Source organism: Herpailurus yagouaroundi, unplaced genomic scaffold, assembly GCF_014898765.1.
Source record: "Herpailurus yagouaroundi ecotype Mexico unplaced genomic scaffold, PumYag 199, whole genome shotgun sequence".
In the NCBI taxonomy this organism is placed as follows: Eukaryota; Metazoa; Chordata; class Mammalia; order Carnivora; family Felidae; genus Herpailurus; species Herpailurus yagouaroundi.
In genome coordinates, this window is record NW_024412430.1 from 8,412,070 (window position 1) to 8,423,076 (window position 11,007).

An 11,007-nucleotide genomic window follows, 5' to 3' on the forward strand; every position below is an offset into this window, starting at 1 on the left:
TACAGGTCAAAAAAGCATATATTCGCCAAAAAAAAAAAAAAAACTTATGTTCTGTCATCCAAAATTTTGTTTATTCTCCATAATTACTAGCCAGTGAGTTTGAGTCAGAGAGCCTGAAATAACACTGAGAGAGGTCAGTGTTCTCACCTGTGTGAGGTAAGTAGTTAGTCAGCAACAGACAATTACTAGGGTGTATTCATGATGACAAACTTCTAGATGGGTATTGTTCCACAATGAATTTTTTTCAAGATATGAATGGGAGAGGAGTGGATGAGCTGATTTCTGTATTACATCTCATATTAAAACTCCCATATTATGTATATATATATATATATATATATGTATATAATCATATTAAAACTGTCAAGCTAAAAGAAGTCTTCAGTAATCAATAAAGCCCTTAATGAGCCAGAAGATAAAGAAGGGATTCTTAAGGCAAAATGACTTTCAAGCACAGACAAGTGCATTGTCCCAATTTTTAATTAAATACAAATATCTACAGAAAGTTGTTCTTTGGGGGAAAAAAGACAGATCTAATGTTCAAATACATGTGCGTTATGGATGGAGTGGGAAATATACACGCAAGAGACATTCTATAGAGTGTTTATTATAGACTTGAACTGTCCCTCGCAATGCTGGTGTATTTTCCCTCCCCCCACAAATAGGAGCCTTCACTTTCCTGTGGAGATTGTTGAAAGGGTTTTCAGTGTACGGAGAATTGGGAGTCACCATGGGATGCACGTTGAAAATAGTTGCTTACTCAGAGTAAGCTGAGAGCAAAAGGCCATTATCTCCAGTCTAAATAGTTCCAATGGGATTGGGTCAATCAATCCGTTTCTTTCCTAGATCTCTGTATTGAAAATGTTTTCATCTCTCACAGAAAACTGTTGCTTAAGAGCAGAGTGGTTGTGCCGGCAAACTCCTGGCGAACCTGTGTAAGCACCGTGATTACAAATTGAAGCTTTAGATGCTGATGCTATATATCATAAAAACACCACCTGAAATCAGAGACTTCCGTTTGGAGAATTGCGAGGAGTAACTTTTCTTTCCATTTTACACTGTTGTGCTTCTTCTGTGACCACCTAGGAACCAGTTTGCCTCTTCAATTGTGAGGCAGTTACTACCAGCTCTGTTTAAAGAATTGAGAAAGTGTCTCCACTACATAGATGTGGCTTTTAGAATCTGAAAGATGAGGAATCGTGTCCTGCTTCTGCCCCTTAGGAAGCTGAGTGCTCTTGGGCAAACCACTTAACCCCTCTGAGCCTTTGTTTCTTGATCTGAAAAGTGATATTAATATCTACTTTTCAGGCTGGTTGTGAGATTAAAAGAGACAATGTTCATAAAGAGTTAAGCACAGCAACATTTTTTAAAATAAATATTGTAGGGCAAAAGCAGTTTCAGTTTGTTAGAATGTGGGCAACACACATAATTTTCCAGGAGAGGTCAATAAATAACCTTCAGAGGACATTCTTGAGTTCTTTTTTTATTTTTTTATTTTTTTTTTTTAATGTTTGTTCTTGAAAGAGAGAGAAGGAGACACAGAGTGCGAATAGGGGAGGGATAAAGAGGGAGACACAGATCCGAAGCTCCAGGCTCCGAGCTGTCTACACAGCCCAACGCGGGGCTCGAACTCACAAACCACAAGATCACAACTTGAGCCAAGGTCAGATACTTAACCCACTGAGCCACCCAGGAGCCCCAGACATTCTTGGGTTCTTAAGGTTGGTTATTTCCATTCACTTGTAAATAATTCTTTTGGTGCTTACCTGGATCAAGAAGAATCTGTCTGAGCAGGAAGGGAGAAAGGAAAGAAGGAAAAGGAAGATGTCTGGATAGCTGAATCCATTCAGCTCTGGTTGTAAATGAGGAGATAAGTCACTTGCCAGCAAATGACTAGAAATCGGAATAGAAAGTCATCTGGGCAATAGTATAGATGGAGCTTAAGAGCAAGGACAGTGGGGAGGAGGAGAAGAAAGTTATTTTGCCTCTGAAATTATTTCCTTTTATAGCTGTGACTCTGGAAACTACGGCCAAGCCCACCCTCTCAAATCATTTTTTCTCAATCAGATGATCTAAAGAATTTTCCAGTTGAATGCTATTTTTAACACTTTGTGGTTAGAACACCTTAATTTTCCAGATGAAGAGACTTGGGCCCCCGAAGATGGAATTAAGAAACCAAGTTAGGGTAGGGTCAAAACAAGAAGTCATCTGTTGTGTTCCTCCTGCTTCTTGCAAGCGGTAAGTTCTCTTTATCTGAGTCAACTGGAAATACCCTTTGAACATTGCAGGTCTCTTCTTCCAGAGGAAGAGAAAATTCAAGTTGCAAATTAAAAAAAAAAAAAAATCTCTGCAATACTTCAGCCTTTAGGCTTTTCCATGGCTTTAGTCCTTCAGCCCTTCTCCACTCTACTTTTTTTCCAGATATTTTAACTTCTGCCCAGAATATGTATGAGACTTTCTTCTGATAATTTATCATCTGACCCAAGTATCCCAGGGTTAATGGCTTCTTTTATTCATTCTTCCTTCCTTCCTATCATTTTTCTTTCCTTCCTTCCTTCTTTCCTTCCTTCCTTTCTTGCTTTCTGTGACACTGGACTTTGATCTAGTATTCTCAGAATGACCAAAGATCCCTGGAGCCCAAATGTGGCAAGAGATGTGAAGGGATCTTGGGCATGGTGAACATCTCAGCAGGAATCAGGATACGCAGAGGCCAATGAGCAGAGGGCTTTCCTAATGATTCTAGACTCTTGGCCCCAAACTGAAGGTAGAGAAGAAACCCGAGAATTGCTGAGACTGAATTTCCTACCAGTCCGTATCAGAGTCAAAATTAAATAGAAAGGAAAAGGGAAAAAAAGAAAGGTAGCAAGGAAAAAAGGAGAAAGGAAGGAAGTCTTTCTTACATAATTAAGGTGTGGCTGACATTCATCGACACTACACTTTATTTGCATAGTAATATAGCGGTGACGTTATATTTATACCACACAAAGAAGGTAGTTGTTCTTCAACGTCCGCAGCAATTGACCTTCAACCAGAAAAAAGGTTTAATAGCTACCATTACTGAGCATTTACAGGAGACTTAGCCAAAATTTCATTTTAGCCAATCATCACAACAGCCCTTTGATTTCAGTGTTATTATCTCTATTTTAGAGATGAACACAGCAAGGCTTAGAAAGTTCAAGTAATTTACCCAAGATAACACAGATAGTAAGTGGAGGAACTGAGGCTGGGATGCATGTCTTTCAGGAGCACAGCCTATATATACCATTTCCCCTAAATCACTCTCTGGTCTGGGATTGTTCACTGGTCAAGACACGGTGATTAGAGCTCTTATCGAAAGTTGGGCTCTTTGGGATTTGCTCCAATTCGTTTTCCTAATTGTTTCTCAGACTTTTCCAAAGACTTGGATTCTCATGCTCCTGTTATTCACATTTGTGTCTTCTGTTGTGTTAATTCTCTAACTGACCCTGACCACAATCCCATCTCAACTCACGGCCTCCTGTCAACACTCTCTTGGCATCTGACCCCAGGCCCATCGTGGGTTTGTTTTTGTTGTTCTTTGCCTGGTGCCGACAGTTTGCAGGAGCCATGTTCCGCCGTGGGGCCCACAGGAGACAGTCAAGGCAGCTATTCAGAGAAGGTCGAGATGACTACAGGGTACAGTGATCAGGAAAGGTTCCTGGTTGAAGGAGGTTGAATGGGAAGAGATCATTAGGTGGCAAAGGGGGAAGACATTGTCTCTCGGAAGGAAGAAGATAAAAACATGAAGATAAGAATGTGGATGTGAAGTGGACCATGCTAGGAGAAGTAGAGGATTGACCTTGATGACATTCAAGAGATTACTTTAGGTGGCTGGGTTAGGATTGACTGTGGAGAGTCTCAGTGTTTTAAGACTTAAACTTACCTGTCCATGTTGTACAATCTCTTTAGGGATAAGAAAGATGGAAGCAGAGAAACTAACGATTGTCACTGAGAAGCAGGCAGCATCCAAAATGACTCCACCGATCTAGGCCACAGTCACGAGGAGAATGACTGGGACCACAGGAAGAAACAGACAATTCAGAGGCTGATACTGTTTAAAGACAAAGAATAAGATGGGGTGCCTGGGTGGCTCTGAAGTTTAAGTGTCTGACTTCGGCTCAGGTTGTGATCTTGCGGTTCGTGAGTTCGAGTCTCGGGTTGTGAACTCATGGTTCTCCTGTGTCGGGCTCTGGGCTGACAGCTCAGAGCCTGGAGCCTGCTTTGGATTTTGTTTCTTTCTCTCTTTCTCTGCCCCTCCCCTGCTCGCACTCTGTCTCTCTCTGTCACTCTCAAAAATAAATAAACATTTAAAAATTTTTTTTAAATAATAAAAGAAAAGAAAAAATTGGAATTACTGGGTCATGTGATAATTTTCTTTTTAATTTTTTTTTTGAGGAACCTCCATGCTGATTTACAAAGCAGGTACACCATTTTACATTCCCACTAACAATGTATAAGAGTTCCAATTTTTTCACATTCTTTCCAGAACTTGCTATTTCCTGGATTTTTTGAAAGAAGTCATTCTGTTGGGTGTGAGGAGGTATCTCTGTGGTTTTGATTTGCATTTCCCTAACGAGTAGTGATGTTGAGCATCTTTTCATGTGCTTATTGGCCGTATTTATAACTTCTTTGGATAATTTCTTTTCAAGATCTTTGCCCATTTTTTAATCAGGTTGTTTTGTTGTTGAGTCTTAAGAGTTCTTTATATATGCTGGCTATTAACACCTTAAAATATAATTTAAAAATATTTTCTCCCATTCTGTAGGATGCCCTTTCACGCTGCTGGTTGTGTCCTTTGATGCACAGAAGTTTTGCATTTTAATGCATTTAATGCGGTTTTGCATTTAATGCATTTTAATGCATTTTTTCTTTTTTTGCCTATGCTTTTGATGTCAAACCCAAGAAATTATTGCCAAGTCCAATGTCATGAGGTTGCGCCTTGTTAATTAAAAAAAAAAAAACCTTTCTGGGGTGCCTGGGTGGCTCAGTTGGTTAAGCATCTGACTGTTGATTTTGGCTCAGGTCATGATCTCGTGGTTTGTGAGTTCGACCCCCGCACAGGGCTCTGTGCTGACAAGGCGGAGCCTGCTTGACATTCTCTCCCTCTCCCTCTCTCTCTGCCCCTCCCCTGCTTTCTCTCTGTCTCAAAGCTAAAAAAAATAGAAAAGAAAGTAAAAGTTATTTTCAAGCCGTCTTTAAAAATAAACTAGAATTTCGGGGAAGGGGGAAGGAGTGTCTCACATAATCCTCCTTCACACGTTGTATACTTTTTACACATTCCTTTTCACTGATCTTCCATCTTGCTATCTGCCTTTATTTTTACTTTAATCTTTGTCAAAAGCAAATTTGAAAATCGATCTTGTTAGTAAGTTGCACACTTAAAATATGTTATTAGAATGTTATGTAGTCCCTAGAGTGTATCTCTTGCCACTGAATCTAATTTCCGTCTAAAATAAGGCATGACATTTCCACTAAGGCACCCAGGTGAGTTGTATGTCTGTCCTCATCAACAGCCACCTGTCATGATCCAAACAGGTTTCTAGGTTGTTTATATTTTCTCTTCCTCCCTCCCTAACCCAGGACTGTACCTCTTAGTAGTCTGTTCCGATCACATGTACTCTGTTCATGCCACCACCTGTACTGGGTGGAATTTAGCTTCCTGGGTTGAGACTCACATACACAAGCTGTAAGTGAATTCCCCCAGGCTTTGGAATGTGGAGGCTCACACGCCCGTGTTATTTTTCACATTGAGTTCCTTCCAAAACCAGGTATACACACACACACACACACACACACACACACACACACACAATGTTGAGAAAGAACAGAAGTTTAGAAAAAAAAAAAAAAGAAAAGTATTTTGGATTGATTTCGAGGAGCAAATAATCTATCTGATACCCAAGTCAAATTCAGAAAAGCTTAGTTAAAAAGAAAAGGGACATAGAACACTAGAGACAGATTGTAAATCCAACTTCCTGATTCAGTGAGGTCAAATTCTGAGCTTTGGGTTTTTTGTGTGTGTTTTTTAAAGGTCAACTTCAGATTAAGAGCTTTGTGTTAGGCTAGTCTGTGTGACATGTAGATGCCCTCGTGAGTTTCCACTGAGGATGATGCCTTTAACAGAGTGAAACCACTTAATTTTAGTGGTAGGGGAACAGGATTAGGACTTGAATCATACCGTGTCACAGCAAGATAACAGTGTGGGAGGGTATTATTACAGGCCCGGTTATGTTTGTGGCTTGACAGGGGACCCCACACCCTTATCATCTTCGTGTATTCAACTCAAAGAAAGCTAAGTAGGAAATAGATGTCTTTGTCTAGAAGCCAAGGAGTCTCCAGAAAAAGAAAATCTTCAAACCCCAAACTGTAATGAGTTTCACCATTATTTAACAGTCCTGAGCAGGGAAGGCCCCCAAGGACATTCTCCCAAAAGGGAGATTCAGGCAGAGAGAGGAGAACAATGGGCCAGTGGCCTAGTGTCACGTGATTACCTAAATGATTCCCAGGAGAGTTCCGGACACAGTGCAGAACGGAGATAAACAAATCTCTCCCGGCCTCAGTCTCCAGTACTAAGGACATGTTTTCATGAGCGGCTATGCCTCTTAATATAATAGCAAGCAGTCTCATTGAGTTACGAGGCATAAAATGATGTGGAGCAACCCTAGCCAAGTATAACACTACAGGGAGACTTCTCTACCTCTTTCCTCTGCACACTGGTCCGGAGAAGTTCCTGCCAAACCATCGAAGCGAGGATATTGGGGGACCATAAAAGGCCGCTTTTTTTCAACAGAACCCTGTGACATTGGCTTCCTCAGTTGTCTCTCTGGGAGGCCATTGGCAGCAAGTCTGGCAATGTTTCCTCTCTGGACCATCTAACGGGACATATTTTTTGCAAGAGCTAAATAATGGATTATAAAGGTTGAAACACCATGACACAGATTTTTATGTTTAGGTCATAACTAAAGACGAGCCCTCTTGCCGTTCAAGAAGGGAATTAACGAAAACATGCTTTCTTGCCCTGTGCATCTTTGATATGGCAGAGTGATCTGCAGGTGATAATTTAATTCATATTGGATTTTTTATTCTATATGAAAAAGTCTCCTATCCATGGAGTGGATGAAACCAAAAGGTATTTTGCCCCCATCCCCAGGAAAGAGCAGGGGATCGATTTGGGTGTTTCTGAAGCCCAAGTCCGTCTTAATGGTCCTTTAAACTTTATTGTAGGAAAGGGGGAGAAGGTCCCCTTTATATTTTACGAAGATGAAGAAGGAAAGAAGCCTGCACCCTGAGAGGATTCTAGAATTCAAAAAAACCAAGAGTGATTGTCATTTCAAAGACAAGAAGATGCCCACGTGTTCTTTGGCCAGATGAAGGACTTTGTGGGAGCCCGGCGGTGTAGGCTTTTAAAAAGGTAAGCATCATTTAGTAGCCTTGGGGCCTGAGCAAAGGATTTCGAGTGATCAGAGAGCAAATTGTATTACCCTTTGGTGCCATCCTTTCTAAAGTCCCACGCTGCTCAGCAGGAAACTGGATAAGCTTATGTGCTGCTACTATCTGAAGCAGCAGAACCAGAGGGACGGTGGAAAATCGGTGGTCCCAGCAGAACCTGGACAAGGAAGGCAGCAGTGGACAGATATTCGTCAGGGCCTCTGGTCACCGAAGAGGAGGGGTCTGGCAGACTCCGTTTTGTGGCGTTAGCCCCTGGGGACAGTGGATGATCCAGGAGAAGGGGTTGGGAAACGTCTTCGTCTGTTTGGGCTGTTACGACAAAAATACCCCAGAGTGGGTGGCTGATAAACAACAGAAACTTATTTCTCAGAGTTCTGGAGTCTGGGGAGTCCAAGATGAAGTTGTCAGCATATTCGGTGTCTGGTGAGGACACTCTTCCTGATTTAGTGTCTTCACTGTGTCCTCACGTGGTGGAAAGGGTGAGGGAGCTCTCTGGACTCTCTCTTTTATAAAGGCTTTAAGCCCATTCATGAGGGCTCCACCCTTATGAGCTAAGCACCTTTCAAAGGCCCCACTCCTAACACCAACACACGGGGCATTAGGTTTCAATATGTGAGTGGGGAAGGGGGTATACACAAACATTCAGTCGATAGCAGGAAGGCAGAAGCGTGATACTGAATCTCCCTCCTTTCTGGCACGTGGGGCCTAGAGCCAGTTCTATTTTAATCTGAAAAGTAGAAAAATATGGCACAGTGCTCATCGCAGGCCCTGAAGTACTTCATACCTGTTACATAAACCAAAATGGTCAGGTTTGAAGATTCACAGATACGTCCGAATTTATTGAATCAATTGTTTATTTGACCAGCATCTGATTAGGAGAAGCAGCAATACATGCAAAGTCTCTCTGGGCCCTCAGCAAGCTATGGGGGCTAAACACCCTGGAGGCGGTACTTGATAAAATAAAATGAGGTAAAATCTACAATGAGGTATTAACAGTGAGTTCTAGGAGCACAGCATAGCAAGATTCTACCTGGGCCAGGGGGGTTCTGGAGGGTTTTCAAAAGGAGGGGAGGTTGAATTTGAGTCCTGATGCATGGGAAGGAGTGTGCTGTTTCTCCCAACATCACTTCTCTCACGGAGACATCACCAGCCAACACAACTCCCCATCAGGAGCATTTCTGTGAAATTGTTTCACTTAATCACATGGTCAACAGCTCATGCTTGTCTTTCCCGATTCTCCAACCTCCACTCCACTCCATTTACTGGAACCTCACCTTCCGCCCCAGCCAGGCAGCTGCCCAGTAGTGTTACCCCTATCCCTCCCCACCCCTTTGCCCCCCACCCCTATGGAACCAGCCTGGTTCACTCCGCTGGACCTCTTGACCAAATTGGGGCGGGGTGGGGGGTGGTGTCAAAAGTTTTTAGGTGGAGAAAAAAAAACTGGTAGGAAATATTCATGGGTCTATCGCTTTCCTGGAATCCATTCATTTAACCCTTTCTTAGTATGATCTCTGAACAAGCCTTAATTTAGCTCAACTTACATTCACTGAATAGCTTTAGTAGATACTTTGGCTAGCATCCGCAAGTTTGAGCTGCTTAACAAAAACACCAGAGATGGGATGTTCCAAACAACAAACATTTCTTTCTCACGGTTTTGGAGGCTGGAAGTCTGAGATGGCGGCCCTAGAGGATTGGGCATCTGGGGAGGGTGCCCTTCCGGGTTGCAGACTGCTGACTTTTCACTATGCCTTCACATGGCAGGAGCTCTAAGGGGTCCTTTTTATTTTACTTTTTTAATTTTATTATTTTTTTTTCAAGAGGGAAAGAGAGAGCACATGAGCAGGGGAGAGGGCCAGAGAGAGAGAGAGAGAGAATCTTAATCTCCATGGGGCTCCATCCCACAACCCTGGCACTATGACCTGAGCCAAAGTCAAGAGTTGGACGCTCAACCGACTGAGGCACCAAGGTGCCCTTGTGGTCCTTTTTATAAGGTCATTAATCTCATTCATGAAGACTTCACCTTCATGACCTAATCATCTCCCTAGGGCGCCACCTCCTAATATCATCACCTTGGGAAATAAGAGCTTACCATATGAATTTGGGAAAGGTGGTAACATTTAGCCCACAATATGCGGTGAAAGATGGCAAAGATAGAGGCTATTAGAGGATAGTAGCTTAGAACACAAGCTTTGGAGCCAGATTTAGGCTTAAACTCTAGTTTCACCAGCAAATTTTCATGTGTCCCCCAATCTGCTCCCTCTGAACCAAGGAGAATGCGTCATTACACCACTGTGGAGGAACCATCACTTCTAATGACAAGGCGGCATATCCCTCAGATGTATAAGGGTAGAAGATATGTTAAGAACCGCTAAAATTATTTAGGTAAAGGGCCTAGGACATGCTTGGCACATTGTAAGCATAAATAAGTGTCTGGCTTAGGGACATGAAATATAAATAGAAAATGTGTCATTTTGGTAGCTGTTCTTTCCTGCCTGGGATTTACTGGCTAGCGAATACTGTACACGTGCTAAATTCGGTGACTCTCCATCTCTGTACAAAGCACTTGGCTGAGACACCAATGAATGACTCCTCATTTCCCAAACACTTTCAAAAAATGATTTTTTTCGCTATTTTCCATTAGAAACTCCCAAGCTAATAATTTTCAGTATGGGCCTGCCACGAATAACCATTTGCTTAGAGAAGAAATAAACTTCTTCAGCCATGAGACGAGAGCTCAGTCCACATCAGAAGTCGTTATTGTGACTGCTTCCCTAAAATATTCAAATTGAGCATATATGGAATTAAAGTTGGTTTCACCCCGAAACAAAACCTTTCTAGGGTAGGAGCCCATCAATTTGAGAAGTAGAGGCCTGCTGTTTTATGCCTTCCCCACAAATTTTCCATCCATGTCTCAAGCGCCAATCTGCTTTCACGAATTTCAGTTCTAGCTGGCAACACAGAGCAGCTGGGAATGGGAGTTGGGCTGGGAGAAGAGGGGGCATTTTGACATCTGCAGAACCCTATGAGAGCTATGACACTTGCTTTTGAGACTGGCTTCCCAACATAGAAAAGGCTAATGAGAGACGAGACTTTCCGGTCAGTTGGGGAGCAGACATAAAGGGTTAAGGTTTTCTCCTGCGACAAATACAGCTGGCGGAACTTCCGTAGTCGGGCTAAAATTGACAGAGGAAAAAGAGAACTACTATGGAGTCAAATATAGCTTGATTAATAGAAGAAACCGTGTGATCTAATGAAGAAGAATTAGAGAGAGCTTTGGCAACGTCGGTGGTACTGTCTCTAAATGACACAAACTCTGAATGGACATAACTATTGAGATGTGAAATTATAGACTCGCTTTGGCCAGAAAAGACAGAGAGGAGGTATCCCATTTGACACAATTTGTGGTATGAAGGTGAGCTCTTTGTATCTCAAGAAATATGAAATAAGTTGAAGTGATTGAGGCACAGTTTTTTCCTAAGGAGAGTGATTTATTGTTTTGACATAAAGTGAACAAAGTCAATATCGTCCAAACCCTCTTGG

At 42.2% G+C, this 11,007-nt stretch overlaps 1 long non-coding RNA gene across 1 annotated transcript; it reads left to right on the forward strand.

Annotated features, from left to right (window-relative positions):
• The first annotated feature begins 913 nt into the window (after positions 1 to 913).
• On the forward strand, positions 914 to 4,098 carry LOC121013562 (uncharacterized). The gene is made up of 3 exons (XR_005782773.1): positions 914 to 1,035; positions 2,138 to 2,238; positions 3,928 to 4,098. It is a non-coding gene; the product is annotated as an uncharacterized LOC121013562 (long non-coding RNA).
• The last annotated feature ends 6,909 nt before the right edge of the window (positions 4,099 to 11,007 follow it).